Genomic DNA, 23,574 nt, shown 5'->3' with positions numbered 1-23,574 from the left:
AGTAGCCACTTAATTTTCCCTGATCGTTTCTAGTTCTCAGTTAGGTTATCTCATTTTAAGTACGGAGGATGCTGTATTTTCCAGTATCTTCTTTTGCTTTTGTGGTGATTGGGAAGGTATTCCTTTGCATGAGCTACTTGCACCTGGCCCGAAATCCATGAAAGAGAATACGATGAAAAAAAAAATGACATGGCCTCCAGCACTTTCTTCTTTCTTTCTTTTTTATTTTATTTTATTTTATTTTTTATTTTTCATATGAAACATTTTCCTGCCAGGATCTTCTATATACAGTTGGAGGATGCTTTTGATATGTAGATCAAGCAAAATGGTAAATACAGAGCCCTCTCTTTTCAAACATTCCCTTATTCTACAATGTGCCTGTAGTGTCACTGTCTTTGATTTCCATGAGGCTTGCCCTTGGGTTTGTATTGTAACTTGGTATCTTTCCATTGTCCCTTACCACAAAAAATTCCTTTTTAAGAAACTGAATTCAGAATGTAATCCATCAAGCTTTAGCTCCTCTTTCTCTTTCCTTCTGGAAGATTTAGTGACTAAGTCTTTGCTTTGATTTTCTTTCTCTGACTTTGAGGGGTCTCACTTTCTCTTCTAATTGCTACAATCTGGTAACTCCTTTTGCTTGGAGTAAACAAAAACAGAAACACTTGGTGAGGAGACAAACAGGCTCACAAGCTCACGTGCCTGACTAGCTGATGGATGGCAAGGTCTGGCTCTCAGGAAGAGATCTTTCCATGACACCATGCAACGTCAGTTTCAGGATGGGCTCTCTGCCAGGCACAGTGGTAAGTGCTTTACATGGATTAGAATCCTCCAATCAACCTAGGGTAGGTAGGCCTTGTTATCATCTCCATTGTTCCTTATTAAGGAACTGAATCTAAAGGAGATGAAATATCTTTCTCAAGGTCATTCAACTAGTAAGTGGTAGAACTGGTTGGTAAACCCAAGTTTTTCTCACTTCAGTGCCTGAATTTAAATGACTAATTTATGTATTTTTTCATCTGAAAGCCTCTTAATGCCACTGTAGAGGGGTTCTCTGAACTGGAGGAGTAGATTGTCATTATGTTATTTCTTGAGTTCTAATACTCCAGAGAGTATATTTTCTTGATGCCTGTGGACTTGTTAACAATCTTCTAAAAATAGGGAAAATGGAAAAGTTGCCAAGGTCACCCATTAAAAGAAAAAGAAAAGCAGAAAAGAAAATATATAAATCTATATATTTTATTGCAATAAATGAAAAATTAAAACGTGAGCCAGGGGTTAAGCATTAATGTTGGCTCTGATTCTCTAGTGGCCTGTCTTATTTAGTTTCCTACAATAGTGAACAGTATACAGAAATGATCACTGGATGTGTTGTTTATTTATGTGTTAGTTTGAGTGGCACACTGTTTTGTAAACTACAAATAGTATTTTGAATACAAGTGGAGTATCTTGAAATAACAGCAATAGAAATCCTATGAGCTATGCATTATATATACATGATTTTATTTATTTATTTATTTATTTATTTATTTATTTATGAGAGGTAAATGCTCCCTGAATTTTTAAAAATAAAACAACGTTAAATTTTAAAATTTCCATATTAAAGACACAAAACATATTTTAAAATGTGATTTTATTTTATCCAAATTGTGTTCAAATGTTAAATTTTGACGTATTGCCAGGGCTCTAATACTTTATAATAATCATTTACCATAGATTATTTCGTAAAAAGTCAGTATGATGATTTGGTGATCTTAATTAATTCATCCACAATTCACTCATCTACAGTCATTGACAATCAGGAAGTTTCAATTCGAGCATTGTACAATGTATGTTTATTATGAGAAAGCACTGGGGTTATGCTCTTTCGGAAAAATAACAACAAACATACACTTAAACAAATGTATTACACTTAAATTTAAATGAATTAAATACATTAAATAAAAAATAAGTAATGAATAATTATTTCTGTTTTCCAGGAGCTCACCTTCTAGTACCAAACGTATCTAGTTGCACTCCGTAAAGATTCTATAAAGGACTTATTCGTAAATGTGCGTAATTCTGCTGCCAGAGTATAGGAGAGTGAGAGAGTAATTCTGACTAGAGGAATACAGATTTTCTGGAAGAGAAGGGATTTTCCTGGTCTTCCAAAATGGAGAGGATTTTGAGAGGTAAGTATGACTCTGAAGACAAATATTGGTTACTTTAAGATCAAGTAGAATTCTTGTGTTTAAGCATGTTTTGTCTCATTGAACAACAAAACAGATAAATTTCTTGAAAAAGATAGGTATTTGTGTCTTGAGATGACATTTTAAATGGTGGGTATCTTTTGTGTCAATGCCAGAAATAAGATATTTATTTTTTTCTTTCTCATTATGTGAAATAAATAAGGGTAAAAGCTGGAAAATTATAAAAGTCACTTGATTAAATGAGGCAAGCAAATAAATGCTTTCTAAAGGTCTCAACTCAGTGTGCTCTTTCCCTGAGGCTAGTTGGAACTAATCCACAGTCACAATTGCTCCATCATATGGGTGGCCAGTCAATGTGGTGCCAGTAATAAAATGTGTAATCAACTTTCACATGTTTTTAGACATTCCCAAATCGCTTTGATCATGACTAACAAGAAAACTGCCATTTCAGTTAATAATCTATAAATTCTCAGGGGGAGGTTTGGTCCACTACCCAGCAGAATATTTCACATTTTATTTTAAAAATGCAGAATAACACAATCTAGAAATAGATTTATCCTTAAAACATTAGTCAATTTTCCATTACGTAATCTTTGTTAATGTCAACATTTTAAATTGCCATTTCTCATAAGCCCAGGGACCTTGATGATTGAGATTAAGCTGCTTCTGAAAACATATGTGCTTTAGATCGCATTTCCTCTAAGTCAAACGAAAGCTATCTGTCTGTGATAGTTTCAAGCCTGCTTTCAGCAGTGCGACCTGTGACATCATTGCCCTACTTCGTATAATTGAATTTTGTTTAATCCAAGGAAATAGAGTTATTGTGGCAAAGAAGATACCAGAGTAAATTTCTCTAAGCCAAGTGCCTTTTTAAGCTGGTGAAGATGTTCTAAAATATATATCAGCTCCATGTCACAGGTCCCAGTTAACATGAATAGTTAGAGGTGTACCAATCGCAGCATCCATCCAAGAAAGCAACATGTAAGAGCTTGCTGAAAGCAGAAGATGATTTAGAGAGGGAAATTTCAGAGATGGCAGCTGTTTAAATCTAATCAAAATTTCTTTTCTGCACCAGGAGACGTTTAGTCTTCCACTGGCTCTAATATGTATCTTAGAAATCCGTAAGATTTTAGAAGGCTGTTGAAGCAACACTTGAGAGCCCAGTTCAAGGATAAGACCTGGTGACATCACTGATATCGGATTCATACAGAGAAGGAATAGGTATGGAAGGCTGTTTGTCTGGGACACATCTGAAACAAGAATCTTAACAATGGTAAATCTAAAAGCTGGGTCTTCTAATCTCACGGTATCATGTGATTTTTCTTTCTTACACTCACTGTTAAAACTTCCCATCCCGAAGCAACAGCATGTTCACACACAAACACCCCCATAGACAACTGAAACCATTAATATTTGCATAGGCCTTGTGACTCAAAGTGTGGACTCTAGACCCAGATCACCTGGGAGCTTGTAAGAAATGCAGAATCTGGAGCCCCACCCCAGATGGACTGACTCGAGATCTGCATTTTAACATGGTATCTGGATTGTTCTCATGCACGTGAAGTCTGAGAAGCACTGACTTAAAAAGCAAGTTTTCGAAGTTGCACGGCCCTTGCATCCTTAAAACCCATGTATGTTCAATTTCAAACCACTACGTATTTCCCCATTATTTAAGGCAGTACAGTTTAGTGAGTGGTTAAGAACAAGTGTTTCCAGAAATTCCCTGTCCAAATGGCCTGAAGCCCACTTCCAGGGCCAATTTGGGCCTCTTCCCTGGGTCAGTCCTCCTAAGGGTGTGGCTGTCTGGAGTGGGGGCAGGCCAGAGATGGAGGCTGGACACATGCTGGGTAGGCCCCCTGCCCTACAGAACGGAGCAGGGGGTGGGAAGGGAATAGGGTTGGTCCCAAGTTCAGGCTTCCATTTGTACCCTAGCCCAGGCCTTGCGTGTGTTAGCGAGTATGGTAATTATTAAAAATCTATCTGTGGCTGTAAGTTGACAATTTTGTGAACTAGAGAATCTAGTCTTGGAAAAAAAAAATGCTTGCAATTTCTTCCACCCCTCCTTCTACTGCTGTGGTTGGCAGGATAATAGGTACCAGTCCTGATGCCATGCCCTTCTTTTTCATCTAGTTTCTCTGCTTCCATTCACACTATTTCTAGTGTGGCACTGCAGAGAGGGACGTTTCCTTAGAGACTCACACATACACTCGGGCTTCCAGGCTCTGTGCCAGAGGAGTCTGACAGTGACACAGAGGGCAGTGTACTTTCCTAGATATACAGGCACAGCTCTCACTGCCGTCAGTGGGAGTTCTATGGTCAGATTGAGAGCCGAGTACAGTCTGGAATTAAAAATTTGTCCTCAAGGTAAGGCAGAAAAAGTGGCTGGTTACAGAAGAGCCATACTCCACAATTAAATAGCAAATGCCTTGAGATGGAGAGAAGAATACCTCCAAGGTCCAGAAGGAGAAGCAGGTGAAAGTAAGTTGAATTACAGCCAATCGTCAAAGGAATTTTGAAAATTCCTTGAAAGAAATTATGTAGTAAACTACCTGTTTATTAAGAGGTCTTTAAAATTAACCATTTCACCTACTTAGAAGATTCTAGAAAGAAAGATTCTGTGAACACTACACAATATCCTTATATGCTATTTTCTTTATCTGGCACCCTTAATTCCACCCCTCTTCCAGGTCTCAGTTTAAAAGGAAGCCTTCCTAGATTAGCTCAGGTGCCCTCTTGTAAGTGTGCTCAGAGCATCCTGCATTTCTTCTTCATAGCATCCATCCGGTCCAATTAAATATTTGGGTAATCATGTGGTTTATGTGCGTCTCTCCAAGTAGGCTGTAAGCTTTCTGAAGACAAGGGCTGTGTCTGTATAATTATGTGCCTGAAACACACTGGCCACTCAATAAATACTTGTTCAATGAGTTTACATTTGGTAGCCTGAATATAAACTCCAAAAAGTTTATACTGAAACACATCTGCCAAAATTTACAGACACCTACTGGATCCTCACCCGGACCTATTTCCTGTTCAGACACGATTAAGGGGATTGTTTATCTGTTTTCCTAAACCACAGCAGACTCAGGTAGTAAAGTAGAAAGAAAAAGAAGGGAGGAGAATAAAGAGGGCATGAAAAAAGCCAACTGGACTGATACCTTCACAGAGCTAGAGGACAGAACACTTACCCATAAAAGAACTAAAAGAACTAAAAGAACAGAACAGCACCAACAAGAATATAACCACGTGGAGCCTCTATCAAGGGCAAGATATTGCAGAGGGTACCTTTGTAAAATTTCGGAATCCTACAATTACTGTTGATAATTAATGCATCTCCATTAAAAAATACAGGGCAAGAGGCACCTGGATGGCTCAGTCGGTTAAACATCTGACTTCAGCTTAGGTCATGATATCATGATTCTGAGTTCGAACCCGCATTGGGCTATCTACTGTCAGCTCAGAGCCCAGAGCCCCCTTCAGAGCCTCTGCACCGCCCCCACCCATCCCCCAACCTCTCAAAAATAAATAAACATTTTTTTTTAAATACAGGAAAATTTTTATTTCATATATGTTGCTTAAGGAGGCAGGAAAATAAATATTTTGGAAAGATTTTTACAAATAAATTATCTGAAAGCAAATTTGTAGGGGCACCTGGATGGCTCAGTCAGTTAAGCGTCTGATTCTTGATTTTGGCTCATGTCATGATCTCATGGTTCGTGGGTTTGAGCCTTGCATCAGGCTCTGCAATGACGGCACGGAACCTGCTTGGGATTTCCTGTCTCCCTCTCTCTGCTCCTCCCCTGCTCATGCTCTCTCTCTCTCTCTCAAAATAAATAAACAAAAATGAAAAAAAAAAAGGAAAAGCAAGTTTGTAACATACTGGATATATAGATAGTATCCATTATAATACATTTTAACATTTATAAAGCACTTTTCTATATTTTGTCTCATTTGATTTTCATAAAATACAGGAGGGGGTAAACTGCAATTGTCAGAAAAATTTGCTTATGTGGAACATCATACTTCAGGGTGAGGCTGATGAGTCAGGTGCTACTATAATTTTCTCACCAAATACTATAAGGAGTATTTAGATGTAGATTTTTTTCAAAGAATTGTTCAAAAGAGATTTCATTATGATTTCAAAAAGTTTTTAAAATCCAACTTTTTTTTTCCCCAATAATGATTTACTGAGAGTTAGACAGTATATTTAAATTAAGTCACCTAAATCTTACAACGGAGGTGCATAAATAATATAGACTAGATCTTATACATATGCAGTAGATGCAAATTTTATTATTTATAATATTTTTAAAGTAGATGTGTCCTGGACGTTAACTTATTATTTTACATTCATTATGCCCCTGTATGTTGGCAGTGCTCTTTGTAGAATGCTGAATTTTACAGAAACCATACACACTCACACGCACTCTCCAAATCACACTTACTTTAAAGCATACTAGGAATGCAAAAATGCACTTTAAATTTCCAAATGTTGCCAGTGCTCAGCATTGCGCTTAATTTTTTCCTTGAAATAAAGAATAATGGCAACCATGTAAAAAGTACAAAGTGTGTCAGAGATGATAAGGAGAACTTGTTGACAGACAAAAGACAGTCCCAGGAAAGTTGTTCTGTCAATAGCAGCTGTTACATAGCAATATAAAACCGTCTTTATATAAAGTGTTCACTTTATGGTTCCTTCTACAGGAGATCAAAAATTAAATATATGCAGGAACATAATTAGAGAATTAATGGCCAAGGACAGTGCACGAAGGGAGAGATTTCCAGGAAAAAAATGTGTTATAAGCAGTTTTTTAATGACCCTGCTTTAAAAACAAACCTGAATTATAACAACAATTGTTCTCTTGTTGTGTAGGAAAGGTCATATTAAATAATTCCTCTCTGATTTTATCCACCCAACAGCATCCACCCAAGCAGGGACAGGTTTTGCCTCTTTGATTTGCTAGTGCAGCGATTATAGCACAACCCTTTCTTTTTATAGTTATACAGGTAATCAAGGGCAAAAAATTTCCAATCACTTATTTTTGCTGTTATACAGAAGCACGTAGGTATCTTTCATTTTGATTTCTGTGTGGGCACTGTTGTTACATACAACAGATATAGCTGCTTTCTAGCTCTTTCTAGCTCTTTCATTCTGGTCTTCAGACTTCTTTTTCAAAATCTCACCTAGTCAACATTTTGTTGTTGTTGTTGTTGTCGTCAAGGATACAGTACATACATGCTAAAAGCAAAGACTTGCTTTCTGCCACAATTAGAGGATGCTAGGGATCCAATCCCTAGCATCAGGTCTGTTTAGCAAGATATTGTAGGGTGGTTGACCAGAAGGCCAATAGTTAGAGACAATTCTCGTGGCTTAATCTGAACCAAGAATGGGATTTCGGGCCTCTGGGATCAAGCATGGTGAAGCGTTCCATGAGCTTCCAAACATTCTCTCTGGTAACAAGTAGTGAACTGCTTGAACTCCAACTGGGTTGTCGTATGTTTTATTCATGGCCCATCATAGGAGCCGCCAAACAGATTATCATGTTTACATCAGGCCTCCTTGGAGAGGGAAATTCTTTAATAGTTGAACTAGCAGGGTCAGTCAGTACAGAGATGCCTGTGGGCGACCGAATAATAAATAAATAAATAAAATAAGAGAAGAAGAAATGAAATCGAACGTTGAGAGTTTAACGATGTCCTTCAGCAGTCACCAATCGATAACGCTTTTTATCTCTTGCTGAAAAGGTTATATTAAGGTTCCGTCATTTTAGTAGTTTTGCTCATTTGCTTATTTAGTTATTTGCTTACTTATTACAGGAGTGAGGAGATGCAGGGGGCATGGAAAAGTGCAGAGTGCACAGAAACCCCTTCATTGGAGTGGACAAACCCTTACCATGTCTATTTATGGTGTTGCATCTTTTTTAGCAATTCGGCCTTTTTCAGTAAGATAAGTGCCAAGTGGAGTTGTCCTATTGTTTCTGCTGGAAGTAAATGCACTTTAGCAGATGTTGTGACATGAAGTAGCATTTCCTTTTCTTGAGAGTCTGATTTCAAAATTGACTTACAAAGACACATTACATTTTGGCAGGGCAGTAGCTTTCCTAGATTGTGCTTGCTTCTTGGTTTAGGGATTTCCTACAACCTTGCCGTATTTAGCCCAGCCATTCAGCTTTAGGCAGGAAACTTGTTTTCTGACTAGAAAAAACCCATGAGCTAACAGGTGAGGTCATTATTCACGGGAATTCTTTCCTTTTAGTTCGGCTGACTTTATGATGTGTCATAACGAGAGTTACACTGAGCGCTCAGAGTATCACAGGGTATCCTGGCGAGGGTTATTGATATAAACTAGAACCTCTGTGGGTTCATAAGGCAATTAGTCAGTCATGGTATCCTAGAAATGGAAGGCACTTTAAATATCTCCATGTATGGGGCGCCTGGGTGGCTCAGTCGGTTGAGCGTCCGACTTCGGCTCAGGTCATGATCTCTCAGTCTGTGGGTTCGAGCCCCGCGTCAGGCTCTGTGCTGACAGCTAAGAGCCTGGAGCCTGTTTCGGATTCTGTGTCTCCCTCTCTCTCTGACCCTCCCCTGTTCATGCTCTCTCTCTCTCTCTGTCTCAAAAATAAATAAAATGTTAAAAAAAATTTTTTTAAAAAAAATAAATATCTCCATGTAGAGGAATACCTGTACAGTTGTTAATATCGGGGGTTTCTAGATACGATATCTCATTCAGAGGTTTACAATTTATAACATCCGGAAGTTCCTGTACAGAGACAATATATTTACTTAACATGTTTTTCAAAAGGAGTATCAGCCTCCATTTCATAGACTGAGACTCATGGGGATGGAAGACGACCCAGTACCAACTCTGGCTACTTGTTTTGGTGACAAACATATTTGTATAAAAAATGATGTTTTAAATTTGGAGTTGGGATTAGTAATGCCTTCATGAGAATTTATTGCCTACATTACTGAATAAGAAATGAAGGGCATCTCAGCTTGGATATTAATTTACTTAAAGAGAATGGTCAAAAAGGATCAAATGTTTTATAATATGCACAGAAAGCACATAAGACATACATTTCTAAAGGAAAATGCTACTTAAATATTAAGATAATTTCTCTGTGATTTCCAGATGCTTATCCCTATAATGCACCTTTGAATGTCCTCTATCTGGAATGGTCTTCATGAACTATGTTTACTTGGCTAACTCTAGTAATTCTTAAAGATTCAGTTTACTCATCTATCTCTGAAGATTTATTTTACAATTTCACACAATGTTCATTATGAATCACTTTCTTCTCTGTGTCATCACTGTGCCTTGATCAGCTCTTTCTTATTGTCTGAGCCACACAGTATTTATCTTAATTATTTATTGACATTCCTCCCCTCTCTGACTGTGATATCCTTATGGGAGGGACAATGTCAGGTTCATTTTTTATTGTATTCTCACATCAACTTCAGTACCTGGCACAACATAGTGACTCAATAAATACATATAAAATAAATGAGTATGGCCTGAACACCACATATATCAAATCAGTTTCAGACTAAAGTTCTACCCGGATAAATATAATAAACAAATTAAATGAGTTGAGGCAAAGATAAAATATTTATGAATACCTTAGGACTATAGAGGGACAGAGAGAAGGAAATGATACGTTGATACTCCCATTCATAGACTAGAATAAAAGTAGTTTCTTAAATTGTCTCGATTATTTGTGCCCTCAGAAAGCTTGTCAGAGTCTGGAGGCTTAGTGTATGTTCTTTTTCAGTCATTCTCTAGTAAGCGAGGCAATCACTGAGAAATTTCTTGAATCTATGCCTGGTTAGGGAAGCTCTTGAGAATTGAAAGAATTTGATTCACAAAAAGGTTTGGTACCATTCACAGAATGCATATTCTAATCACTACATGCTGGGTTTTTTTGTTTTTCCTTTTTTTAAAGGCACTGATTATTTCAGAAGGAAGCACATCAACATGACTATAGTGAAACCGGAGGGGAATTATAGGTTTTCTGCCTGAAAATTTGTTATTGCTTTTATGAAAGGAATTCACATAGACATGCAGATCTTAATATATCCTTGAATTATGAGAAGATAAGCAAATATTTTTATTTTAAATCCAGGATATAGTTTACCTTATGGTATTATATATGTTAGAAATCTGAGATAACTGTGAAGATGTGAAGAATACTTTCATTTGTTCACTTGATAAACATTTCTTTGAGTATTAGTTATAAGGCATTATGTTGAGCCCTGGAAAGATTTCCTAGATAAGGATAATTTAGAAGTACAAATTAAAAACAGAATGGTAAGTAAAAAGAAAAAAAATCCTCTTTATATTTTCCTCTGACAATTGAGATATTTTATAATCTGCAGTCATGCTTTAGGGTAGCAGGATATACAGTTCACCAATGACTCTTCTAGCTTTGTGAGCATATGATTACCCAAAATCAAAACCATATTAATATTTAAGTTTAAATATTTTATTTTCAACTTTTATCTACCAAATTTATTTGCCATACTTGAAAAAAATCTATAAATCAGATACAGGAAGTACGATGAGAATAAAGAACCAATTCTTAAAGAACATATTCTCTTCTGTTTTCACATTTCTAAACTTGACTTTAACAATTAATATGGCTAGCAAATGTCTGGACCCTACAAATGGAACATTTAACAGCAAGACCAAATGGCCAAATGCTCACCACCTGCCCATGCCCTCTTGCAATCAATCAGGCCTAACTTAACAAAACAACCAAAATACAGTGATTAACTAAAAGAATTAGACCAGTGTACTCCTACCAAATGACTTGGAGGTGATTTTGCCCCCAGTACTTGGAGAACATTTGAGCAGACTGCATTCCTTCTTTTTCCTCCTCTATTCTGTCACGATGACACTTATCTGGGAGGTATTCAAGATTATGTACAGATGATGAGAAGACATACAGCAGACAGTAGGAGTGAGTTAGGGAGGTACAATCCTGTTATTTTCAACCCACTTTACCAGAATATGGTGAATAACTAGGGTGATCATATAATTTATTATTGAAACTTGGTGCTTTTCAAGTGAAAGGGGTGCTATTTTTAATTATGACAGACAATTGGTATAAATTGGGACCATCCCAGGCAAAGTGGGATGTATGACCAGCCTATGAATAATTAGCCATAACTAGACAATGTAAAATTAGTTAAGACAAATTGGTGAAGTTAGCTGTAGATAGTCTGTGTAAGGTAAGGATTTTCTCTTTCTTTCTTTCTTTTTTTTTTTTTTTAAAGCATGGGGGCGTATGGGGGAGAAGCAGAGAAGGAAGGAGAGAGAGAATCCCAAGCAGGCTTCATGCTGTCAGTGCAGAGCCCAATGCAGGGCTCGATCTCACAAACCATGAGATCATTACGTGAGCTGAAATCAAGAGCTGGATGCTTCACCGACTGAGCCATCCTTGTGCCCCTAAGTAAGGCTTTTTAAAGTTTGGTCCACAGGATTCTTGATCTTGGCTCAGGTCATAATCTCGTGGTTCGTGGGGTTGAGCCCTGTGTACAGCCCTGTGCTCACAGCGCAGAACCTGCTTGGGATTCTCTGTGTGTGTGTGTGTCTCTCTCTCTCTCAAAATAAACAAATAAAACATTTAAAGTTTGGACCACATAATTGATTAGCTACTCTTTGAAATTCATGTCACTGACTTAAAACATCTTTCTGCTGTGTATCTTCTCTGGTTTATTTTTATTTATTTTTTTAAAAATCTTTTTTTAATGTTTATTTCTGAGACAGAGCACGAGTGGGGGAGGGGCAGAGAGAGAAGGAGACACAGAATCAGAAGCAGGCTCCAGGCTCTGAGCTGTCAGCACAGAGCCCAACGCGGGGCTCGAACTCACAAACTGTGAGATCACGGCCTGAGCCGAAGTCGGTTGCTCAACCGACTGAGCCACCCAGGTGCCCCGTTCTCTGGTTTAAATGGCATGTATTTGCATACTTTTATCCAAGGACTAGTTTGGGATTTTTCACTTTTATTTTTCTAAAAGCTTTCATCATCGAAAACTCTTATAGTAATACAATTTCCTGGTCAACCAAAAACTCTTAATGATTAATAAGCAAGATGTATAAAGCTTGAGGCCAAAGGAAGACACTGTTTGACTGGGAGTCAAGGAACCCGGAATATTGTTTTGACTCTGAAACTAGTACCAAGTAGAACTTACCCTCACTCTGCCTTAATTTTCTCACTGCTACAAAGGTGATAGCATTACTTATTAATTTCCTAGGGAGGGCTTATGGAAATTACTTCAAACACCTAAAAGGTTTCAGTTTAAATACTTTATTTTCCAAGACCTTTGTAACAATAAAGAAGGCAAAAGAGGAGTAAAGAGTTAGAATACAGAATTAAATGTGGTGTTTAAGACAGTACAGAGAAATATATTTGAATAAAATGGAAGGAAAGTGGCTCTTTCTGACTGGAAAACTTTCAGCCCTTGATGATTTGCTAACACTTTCAGAAAGCCTTCCCAGAATCCTGTAACTTCCCCCTGAACTCCCTTCCGATGCTTAATTGTTATTGTTTATTTGTGTTCCCAGCTAGACTGTATATCTTGCAAGACCCAACTTGTTTTATCCATCATTAAATAACAGTGTATGAAATGGATACTCAATAACATTTTTTAACCAAATGTGTTAATGTTGATGACAAACAGACAGAATAAGACATCTCTGTTTGAATATTAATACTCTCTTTTATGTTTCTGCCAGGTTCTCTTTTCCTTTGAATTTTATATTCAACTTTTTTCAAAGATCCCCTTTCCACTAAACCTCGAAAAGGAAGCCTATAAAACCTACTAAAAGTTCTATAAAGTTTCACCATAAGGTACCTCTCCACTGCGACACAGGAAGAGCTGGTTTGGAAATTGGATGTGAATACGGCTCGGTGCAAATTATCTATTTGCTTTCGGAGGTGTTAGCTCAGTTGGTGAGAGGACAGCACTAATAAGGTAAGGGTGCAGGTTTTATTAGCTTTAGACAGAAAAAAACTGCCCCCGAGTCACAGATTGTACCTCCAAGCTCAGTGCGTTCTTCTGGGTCACAAAGAGAGTGCAGATTACTCAGTACAACCTATTAACAGTTCTGAAAACAAGCAGCTGATGGCAGATCTTATATACAAAAGATAGCACATTCTTACTTTGCAGAGTGCTAAAAAACATTGAATCCATGAAACAAGTGTCAATTTAAGAAGTGTCCTTTTGTCATCTGTACCCCTTTAGACCGCAATACTAAAATGGGCATACTTGGTGAAGGAATCTTTAAACCCAAATTCTGAGAATTCTTCCAATTCATGATTGGGCTCTCTGCTTGGGTGGAAGAAAATATGGCCATGTGATATTGGTAAAAGCTTGTCAAAATGGTAAAAATCAATCTGAAAATCATTTGTAGTGATCTCATTAGGCATTTGTGGGGTGACAGATTCTGCAAATATTTGTATATTGAAATAATGGTCTTCTTTGCAAAAATGTGCTTTCCCACCCACAAAAGCACATTTTCATTGTATGTGGAGCTCTGTTTTTCTAATAAACATTGATTCATGGCTCACTACCTAAATGAATGCCAGAAAAAGGAAGTAACTTTGAATTTTTTTTTTTTTTTTTTGTGATACATTCTGTTAAATTCAGTTGCAGGAACTCCTATTCAAGTGTGGTAAACCAGTTAGATGCTCTAAAAGGAAATGTGATGAAGAACGTAACAGTGACATGTAACAACCATCTATCAGTCATTCAGCAGTAAGAAATTATACCCATTAAGACCTGTTCCACATACGGCAATGTTCTAGGGTCATAGATGCCGCCCATTCTGTGGTCAATCCACTTTTTAATATCTATGTAGGGTTTTTTGTTTTTTGTTTTAGACGTGTATATATACCTACATATATATGTTTATATGTATATATATACATATATATGTTTATGTGTGTGTGTGTGTGTGTATATATATATATATATATTTTTTTTTTTTTTTTTTTTTTTAAGAGAGAATGCGAGTGGGATAGGGGCAGAAAGAGAGGGAGACAGAAGATCCAAAGCGGGCTTCTTGCAGACAGCAGCAAGCCTGATGTGGGGCTCCAACTCACCAACCAGGAGATCACGACCTGAGCTGGAGTCAAAGTTGGACACTCAACTGACTGAGCCACTCAGGTGCCCCTGTAGTCAATCCATATTCATTCATTCATTCATTCATTCATTCATTCATTTAATGTTTATTTGTTTTTGAGAGAGAGAGAGAGAGAGAGACAGAGTGTGAGTGGGGGAGGGGCAGAGAGAGAGGGAGACACAGAATCCAAAGCAGGCTCCAGGTCCTACACTGTCAGCACAGAACCCGATGCGGGGCTGGAACTCATGTGAGATCATGACCTGAACCAAAGTTGGACACTTAACCGACTGACCCACCCAGATGCCCTGGTCAATCCATTTTTAAAATGAGTATGTTCTCGAGGAGAGTTGATGAAAGGAACCAATTGTTTTGACTGGGTTCTCAGATAGGAAGAGAATCCAGATTTTGGAAGTGAAAGACCTAGACAGGAAAAAAAACTTTATACTAAACTCTTCTACAAGATAGTTCCCTTCTGGTTCAGGGTTTACTTCTTCCATTCCCATTGCATGTTCTTTTGGGGAAACAAATATCCATCATTGTCTTCTCAAAATTGTAACCAATAACCATTCAATAAAGCAAATTTCATATTAGAAGCAAGCATTTAAAAATAGACAATGTGTAACTAATGTAAAATTGTGTGTCAACTATACTAAGGAAAACCCAACCAACATTTACATACACAAATAAATAATGATACAATTAAACATTAATGTACTATATAATATGTGTTAAAACTATATGGCAGTGAACCTATCAAGAACATTCTCCAAGGTACAGATAAGCCTGTTGACTTGCCATTCTTTCTATGTTTACACTTTACAAGTAAAAATATCTCATCCTCCTAACAGTGAAATAAAGACACACATGCACGAAGTATGCACACACACACACACACACACACACACGTTTTTCTCACAATTAACTGCTCTTCCTGGCAAGAGAATTGAGATTTGGGTACCTAGGGGCTTAGTAGGAAGAGAGCAGGACTGCTTCTTTTCTTAGGATATTTTAACCATGAGGGAATTCTTTCAGCAGACCAGATTTACCAGATCTCAAGTTGTGTTGTAAAACAGAAGTTGCTATATCACTGGTTCATACCACAGTCTTGAAGAGCGGCTTTCCCTGATAGAAACTGCGTGGCTCTCTGAACATTTTAAAATTACACAGGGTACATGGCAGAATGTATCAGAAATGCTGCTCTTCAGGACCTGTTGCTGAGGAAGGTTCAGAGATTAAGATACCTGTGCTTTCCCAGAAAATGTTGTGGTGGATAGTACAGTGAAATAACATTAGCCAATTTTGGCCAAAAGCCAGGCATCTGGCATACAGAATCTAATCCTAGAAACAGTATTTAGAGGTACAGTTATGGTTGTTATAAAGGTGAGATTCAGGAACATCCACTATCTTGCCAAGAGCCCAGAGCTAGTTAGAGGTAGACAGGGATTGGAATCTTGGTCCATTCAAACTCAGAAAGTGAGCCAGACAGGTCTTGGTTTGAAATCTCCTGCTACCACTCACTAGCTGTGTAAACTTGGGCAGATTTCTTAACTTTGGTGAGGCTAGTCTCCATTTACACATCTTTAAAATGGAGAGAAGGCCTACACTGCAGGACTGTCCAAAGGTTAAATATTTGACACAGGCAGTGCTAAAGGGCTAAGCATAGAGTGTCTTCCCTCTGTGGACCTGCCTTGAATAAGCAGTCGGTCAAGGCCCTGAGCTACTTGCTGCTGGAGACACGTTATCCATAAGACTCTCTCCTCCCACAAAGTGTTGGAGATGTGGTGAGAGAAGACAATAACATATTATAGGATGTGTTTAGACATTTACCCCAATATGTGAAACAGATAAAAAGAGGACACTCTGTTTTGAAGGGGTGTGGGTGTGTGTAAGGACACACACATCCTCCCACTCAGTCTTTCCCAGCTGCCTTTGGCAGTCCTGGACCATCCTCCTCTGAACCTCCTTTGAACCCTGGGGCTCTCAAAACAGCCATTAGGCAAGATGATCTCTGGGGGACTTTCAAACACAAAATCCCGGCTTCTATTGTAGGTACACAAATATCTGTAACAAAAGGCATGAATATGATAACAACCATAGCATCTATGTCCATTCAGCCAGAGACTGAGATCACACAGTTGCTCGTTTCATGGAAAAGGGCAGAAGAGGGTCAATGATGGTATCAGAGAGAAGGTGGCTTTCACAGGAATGGGTAGGATTTTAAGAGGCTGAGATCACCATTGAAGAGGAAGGAGAGGAATGAAATGCATTTTAATAGAAACATATCCGGAAGAAAGGCAAACCGTGAAAAGAAAGAAAAAGCAAGGAAAAAGTACAAAGCATCTTTGAGGCATGGAGTAAGCTGACTCAACTGGAGCTTTGAGTACAGATGTGTAGGAAGTGGAAGAGATGGGTCTGGAAACCGGAGGCAATAAAACATTGTGTTAAGACATGGGTCTTGAAGCCAGACAGGTGTGGGCTTGAGTTCCTGTTCTGACAGTCAGTAGTTGTGTGAGGAGGAACAATCAATTTAACCTCTGTGAGCCTTAGTGTCCTCTTCTGGAAAATGGAGATACTAATATTAATCATCACATTAATGGTAATAGTAAATGGACACAGTAACATTTACTGAGCAGTTACTCTGTACTAGGCATGGGTCTAAGCATTTTAAAGGTGTTCAGCACAGTCTTCAGGACACTCCTCTGAGGTAGCTACAATCATTGCCACATTTTGCAGGTGAGGAGACTGAGGCAAGAGAGGTTAACAAACTTGTCTAGCAAGTCACTTGTCACACAGTTGATAAGATAGGGATTGGAATCCAGGCATTCTGGTTCTGGAATCCCCCTCATTATTAGAATTTCAGCCATCTACCTTGGAGAGTACAGCAAGAATTAAACGAAATAATACCTACAGTAGGCCCAATGATGGGGCTCAGGACACGCTACTCCAAAATTGAATATATTAAGCTGAAGGAGTTTGAGAAAATGGCAGAAGCAGGAAGATCAGAGTCTCCCTTCTCTCCCCTTTTCTCCTGAAACAGGCCAGAAAACCCTCATGTGAGAGGGGCCCTCCCTTTGCCCAGAGGAAAGGCGCATCCTTATCTCATAAGACAAAGAGATGCCAAGAAGAACCTTCCAATTAGGCCTTGCTAAGTTTCCCCCAGTTTATTACACTTACTTCATTCTCCTTAAACTATCATATTTGTACAAGACTGCCAACTATTTATCAAACCTAGCCTAAATGTATTCAGGTCTGTTTCTTTGGGTCTTTAGTTCCTTATGAAGGCTCCCATGTCATGTAAAACTTAAATTAAATAAATGGTTAATCTGTCTCTGTCAGTTTAATATTCAGACCCAGCCAGAGACCCTAAAAGGGTTGAGGAGGACTTTTCGTCCTCTACACTAGTGAAGTAACAGACACAGGGTAAGGGTTCAATTGAATAACTCTTAGCATAAGAAAAGGAGAGAGAGAGCTTGAAGCCAAGGCATATGAAGGCCCTTGAATATCATATTTAGGGATTGTTTTGACATTTTCCAGTGGGCAATTTATTTTATTTTTTTTTTATTTTAGAGAAAGTGGTGGAAATAGAGAGAGACAAAGAGAGAGAGAGACTCTTAAGCAGGCTCTGAAGTGGGACTTGATCTAATGGCCATGAGATCATGACCTAAGCCCAAATCAAGAATTGGATGCTTAATGAACTGAGCCACCTAGGTGCCCCTCCAGTTGACAATTTTAATTATATATGGAGTTGCAACAGGTTTGTGATGTGATCAAAAACATCATTCAGAAAAACTAATCTTTTAGAATATATTAGCTTAAAATGAGAGAGAATGAGTATAGACCAATTAGGCATTTATTACAATAGTCATTAAGTGGGCCTGGAAAAGGGTGGCGGCAGTGGAGCTGGAAGGAGGAAACACAGTCGTAAAAGCTATTGCATCGACTGAGATGGAAAGGGCAGCGAACGAAAGATGACTCATGGTTTCTAGGCTGGGTGATGGGGAGGATGCAACTGACTTCATCAGTAGAAACAGATCACAAGAAGAAATTGGACCTTGAAGAAGAAAATGATGGTTGCTTTTTTTTTTTTGACAGATCGAGTTTGTGATAACAAATCATTTAGGTGGAGACACACAATAGACAATCAGCTTTGCAGGAACTCAGCTCCATGTAACAAACATACAACAGTATCTAAACTTTTTTTCTCAGAACATCCTTTTTTGATTAAATATTTTGAGCACATACTCATTTGCATACATGTATATAAACATACATATATGTATAGGTATATATGTATTATAATATCTAATTTATAGATATGTTTATTGATAAATTGCATATACTGTTATACATTATAAAAGATTCATGTGGAAAATAATAAGTAGAAATTCCAATATTTTCCCCATGCCCTGATGGATGTTTTTGAGTATTCTCTGACAGGTGTATACCCCATTTTAGAGAGCACTGCAATATCTTAGACCCCTTCCCAGTGTTGAGGTCAAAGCAAAATGAACAAATGAACAAAACTATTCCTTCTCCTATGAATGAAAATCTCCCCTTTTCAGTGTCTCTTAGTGCACACAGAAGAAAAAGGACTGAAGACCTCATTGCCCTACAAACTCTCACTTGTGTGCATAAAGGTGTGCATATAAGGATGTTCAATGTAGCAGTGTTGATAAAGATGAAGATAAGCTGAAGGTTTATCAGGAGGAGAAGATAATACCAATTATGATATATCATTTTATGAATAAAGAATTAAGGTAAAACAACGTGTATTGAGGGGGTAAGAATCTGCAAGACATAGTAAGTAAAAGTAAATTGCAAGAAGACAAAGTCTTTATTAAGAATATGCCATAACCTATGAAGAATTCTGAATATGAGAAATACATGTATTTTATATATATTTGCTTTGTCATGACACTGAATCTGAATAAGCCTCTAGGTCAACTACCAATTAATAGAAATGACAGAGAACAGAGGAATGTATTGGAGAACACCAGGGAATGCAGTCAATAAAATCCAAATTGGTTTGGGGGTGGGTGGGAATCTGTTTGGGATAAGTGATTAAATTATTTATTTTATTCAACAAATTTTAACCATAAAAAGAATGACAGAGAGCTGGAAGGGGAACTATGATTAAAGAGACTTTAAAAATTCAAAAAATGGCAAAACTTAAATACTATCGGAGTTAAGGAACCACTGACTGATAAATTTCCCCCTCTATATTTCTTATTCTTTTCTACAGTGATATGTTCGTATGCTATTTGTGTAATTAAATATAACATTAAAAGATAAAAAAAAAAATTGAAACAGTATACATGGGTGGGTTGGCAGAATGGAAGTTCTAGATGTATGTTAGACTGAGAATCCCACTTTTTTTTTGTATTTTGTGTTTTTTAATTTTAGAAAGAGAGAGTGCAAGCAGGGGAGAAGGGCATAGAGAGAGGGAGAGTGAGAATCTTAAGCAGGCACCATGCTCAGCACAGAGCCCAACATGGGGCTCAATCCCAGGACCCTGAAATCATGACCTAAGCTGAAATCAAGAGTCAGACACTCAACCCACTGAGCCACCCAGGTGCCCAAGAATCCCACTAATTAACAAAGCTGAATATGGATTTATACCTATAAGGACATTGTGTTCAGAGTCACATAATTGCATATGAAACTTGCTTGGAAACTTCTCGAAAACCATAGAAACGTAGTGTATCGCAGAACCTGTGAAATTGGTTACCTTGTAAGTTTGTTTTCTCTCACAATCCCAAGCATTCTTGCTTTTTTTTCTGTTAGATTCCCAAATAGCACTGGTAATATTTTTTTTTTATTATTTGATATCTCTGATCCTTGGGTCTGGAGTTTAAGATAGTATGACAAAATGGGCATTAGCCATGTACAGGAAAGTTATTAACTATTGAAATGAAAATCTCTTGGTTGATATCAGGAACATTCTGTTATTCAAACTAAAGCCAAAATATGACAAACTGATGCCAAATAGAATATGCCTTCAGTTCTAGACAATTGATTTCAGGAGCGAGGGAACTTAATAATGACTGAGGAAATTGGTATTGTTTGGTGTTCTTTTTCTCCATGTGTGCTTCAGATTCTTTAAATCATATCTTTAATTGGTTGCCTTGTGTAAGTTCACAGAAAATTTTGCTTACTGAAACATGATTATAAACAAGTGTCATTGTTTTATTAGGCTTATGGACCAGCAAGGAGTATTTGATTTGTGAGTAAGAATTTGCTAATCTGTTAGCAAGGCTCTGCCCCAATCCACTTTTAGAAGCTGTTTGCAACATATTTTTGGTTTGATATTTAGATGTTAACAGAGATGATAGGAATTGTGCACTTTGATTTTTTTCTATTTCTGGTAACTAGTAGAGAACTCTAAACTGAAACGAAGAAAGAAAAAATCCAGTGTGCATCTTTCCTTTTCCTACGACCAACAATTTCTAAGCTATTTTGCAAATATAGGACAGCTGCTTTATTGAGCTAAAAAAACACTACAAAATGTAATGATAGCACTTTGGACTCTATTCTGATCTCCCTTAAACTCCACACAGCTTGGAATTTTCTGTAATTTTAATGAAAATGTGGCATGGCACATCTCTCTCATTTAAATTATGCACTGTCAGTATTTTCCTTCTTTGCAACTGAAGCACTTCTTGGGAAACATGCCAGGTACAAGAAGGGAGGGTGAAAGCCGAAAATAGAAAATGGAGGTGGGGGTGGGGAAAGGAACTGGACTAAACAAACACACTCTCCATATAGCCATGTTTTTAAAGACTTGCAAATCACTGGGAAATGGGGTACAGAAGTTCAAGTAGGATTAAGGTAGCTTTAGCAAGCCTAAATGGGGCTAAACACAGGTCAAAGTAGGGCTACAAGCCAAACCTTAAAAACCCTGTTGATTTGTTCAAAACTAACACAAGATCTCATTCATTTTAATGTGATATCAGAGTACATCTTGTTACTATTTAGCCACTTAGGGCTTGATACACATGTGTAAAAGTCAGTAGTGTTTCCTTATACCAGTGACCATTTCTCAATTAAGAAAACGTTCTTCCCTCACCTGTCATGCCCCTCTTTTGTTTTCCAAGCAAAAATCAAACATTTCTTTAACAAGTATTTGTTGAAAACCTGAGTGAAGAACAAGACAGAGAGGGTCCCAGCACACAATCATCTATGTTCCAAGTCCACCTTTTGTAGAATTCACATACACAGAAATAATTTCCTTTGGGGAGAGGTGATTTTTTTTTTTTAAAGAATAGGCATCATATTTATATCAGTGAGAATTTGGTAGCATTTTGTAAATCACTTTTCACATTTAATTCTCATTTTAGCCCAGCATGGTAAATATTGTTATCAGTCTGTTTTACAGATTAGAAAGTTTTAGAAAAGTTAAGGAAATTGGTGATTATCATTGCTTAATGGCAGAGCTACGACTAGAATTTGGGTCTTTTGACTGGAAGTTAGTATTTTTCTCACTGTGGTGCAGTGGTTGAGAACATGGGCTCTGGGAGACAAAGGATTTGAGTTTGACTCAGGTCTGCTCCAAGCCATGACCTTAGGTAAATTACTTAATGGTTCTAAGCCTGTTTTCTCTAAAATGGAGATCATGAAAGAATCTCCCTCAGGGGGTTGCAGGAAAGAGTAAATGATAAAACATTTGTGCTTAGTACAAAGACCAGACTCAGAAAGGGTTAACTAAGATAGATTAATCCATTCTCCCAGCAGGATCAGAAATACCTGAAATATCAGAATTCGAAATTCACCATTAGTGTATCTTCCTGGTCAGAAACAGTGTTGGGAGTAGGGTTGTCCAAGAAATCTAGGATCTTAGCTCAAAAACACCTTTTCTACCTTTTAAGAGATTCCTTTAGGATAAGTCAATGGATGTTTGAAAATGCGGATCTTTGGAGGGTAGGAGGAGCAAAGGGATAGTGTTTCTCAGTGATCACCCTGCTATAAATTATTTTACTCAGATAATATCTTATTTGAGATCTTCCTAAAGGAAGAGGGTTTTTGTGCACTTTGGGTAGGGTAGATCTAGAAGAGATAGAAAAGGATAGAAAGTAGAATGCCTTTGGCCAAGAATGGTGGAAGCCTGAGGGCCCCAGGTGCTTGGGTGATAAGAAAGGGGCATTCCAAAAGAGGGAAGAAGAGTCTAGAAAATGTGGGAGAGCTCCAAAATAAACTTCCTTTGTTTTGCAATTGAGGTTGGGATTGTTAACTGTTTGGTGTCAATAAAATCATCTCCTGTCTTGCCTTTGGCATCGCTGACATGGGCTGATGCCGGAGAGGGGATACTTGATCAGAGCAAACCTTTTAGTTCAACTCAGAACTCTGGTTCCAAGTGTCCAAGGGATTGTGCAGGCAGACGCTTGTCCTGTAGGGATGAATCAGAATCCCTGGGAGTGCAGAGCTTATTTTCTCCCTGAAACCTGCTTGCATTCATTATTTAAATTATACCTTTATATATCATCTCTGAAATATATCAAGCTAGGAAGCCCAGGAATACCTCCTCCCCACTACTTGGTTGTAATGAAACCAGAGGCTTATGGAAATGTCACTGTGTAACATGCATCCTAAGAGCTGTTTAAAGCCCCCAGCTAACCCATCCTTCAAGTAGGATCAGAAATTAGGCTCTCTTTAGAGCCTATTAACTCTTCATTCTCCTCTTCCCATCTACTGCAATCCCTCCTCGTGACATTACATTTTAACTGCCATTAACTGTGGCATCTGTGCATGATCTCTTCTGGGAGAAGGAAGATGTTGTTTTGCCTCAGTAAACAGAAAGGATTTATAAAGTGTTAAGCTACAGCATCAGTGGCGAAGAGCTTCAGCTAAGAGGGAGGTTGGTCAGCCAAAAGAAGCACATTGGGGCAAAGATCCCTAAATTGAGCCCCAAGTTCTGAGTTTGAATCCCAGCTGTGTCTCCTGTTCCGACTTTAGCTTCCTGATCTATAGAATGAAGGAGTCAGATTTGGTTAGCCTGTGGTTCTAATCCTTGGAGTTGGAAAGATCTAGTCATCCTTGCTATGAAGGTGGTTTTTAGTTTGGCTTTAAATTAGCAGCCACAGCCCTTTGGTTCTGATCTCACTGCCGGTCCTGAGATATCACAAGCATTTGCTCTGAAATCCCACTCTTTCAGCCTCTATTTAGTAGCAGAAATCCCCCAGTGCTAACTTATTGACTGCTCTTATCATCCCCCACGTTTGGTTTGCTTTGCATTTTGCCACCCAGTGACCCACATCTAAATAGGTGGAG

General features: G+C 38.0%; 1 long non-coding RNA gene across 1 annotated transcript; it reads left to right on the top strand.

The window, feature by feature from the left end:
• Nucleotides 1-678: 678 nt before the first annotated feature.
• LOC122241139 lies at nucleotides 679-13,429 on the top strand. The gene is made up of 4 exons (XR_006221124.1): nucleotides 679-800; nucleotides 1,977-2,168; nucleotides 3,262-3,407; nucleotides 12,922-13,429. It is a non-coding gene; the product is annotated as an uncharacterized LOC122241139 (long non-coding RNA).
• The last annotated feature ends 10,145 nt before the right edge of the window (nucleotides 13,430-23,574 follow it).

Source organism: Panthera tigris, chromosome C1, assembly GCF_018350195.1.
Source record: "Panthera tigris isolate Pti1 chromosome C1, P.tigris_Pti1_mat1.1, whole genome shotgun sequence".
Classification (NCBI taxonomy): domain Eukaryota; kingdom Metazoa; phylum Chordata; class Mammalia; order Carnivora; family Felidae; genus Panthera; species Panthera tigris.
The sequence above is the reverse complement of the archived record's forward strand: the minus strand, read 5'-3'. Positions and strand labels throughout refer to the sequence as shown.